Here is an 843-nt window from a genome sequence, read left to right on the forward strand (position 1 = left end):
GTCTATGCATTTAAAATTAGGCGGCTTTGCCGCAGAAAAAAATAAAAAAGTCAGTTTTCGAATGCCTTGGGTTAAGGCTACAATTACTCTTAAAGTAAGCGGATTGCGATCCGCTAAACTCGTACTTGTTCTAAGTATCAAACGAAAGATCGGTGCCATAAGTTACGCTTCCTCTAAGCGCAAAGCTACGGCAGCCCCGCTGCACTTGGTAGAACTTGTAGTCAATCTACACCTGAGTCGTTACGACTGATCCTCGGTGAGGATGGAACAATTTTCATCGTTGTCCCAGGGCATGCAGGACGGGCTTGAAAAGCTGATGTCCTTGCTTGGCTTTAAGGGCGTGCAACACCTGCTGCGCAATGCCCCGAGGCAGTCGGTGCGCGTCTAGAGGCGTTTTCAAATTACGAAAACGCGCTGCTAGAGCACCTGCAGCAGAAGACGCCTGCATCATTTGCGTCTATGACGCCACCGTCAGTGACGGATAGTTTTCCCCGCCCTAAGCCGCTCATGTTGAGCGTTAAGGTCTTCGAGGGGAAGAATGGAGAAAATCTCTTGCTCTGGGTGAAAGAGGTCGTGATGGCCATCGCATCCGCCATGCTCCAGACCGAGCAACAGCGCGTGGTGCTAGCCACCTCAAATCTCGGAGGTCGAGCGCGAGAATGGGCACTGAAGTGCGGCACTTCGGTCGAAGCTGCGTTTCCATCCTGGGCGGAGCCGAAATTGCAGCTTTCACAAGTGTTCTTGCCGCCTAACCGGGCACATTGCTTACTATGGCGCTTCCTTTCCGCCCGACAGGGCAACAAGAAATTGGTGGACTTTGTCCAAGAGATGCGCACTCTCATT

The sequence above is a fragment of the Plasmopara halstedii genome (genome assembly GCF_900000015.1).
Source record: "Plasmopara halstedii genome assembly, contig: Scaffold_614, whole genome shotgun sequence".
NCBI lineage: Eukaryota > Oomycota > Peronosporomycetes > Peronosporales > Peronosporaceae > Plasmopara > Plasmopara halstedii.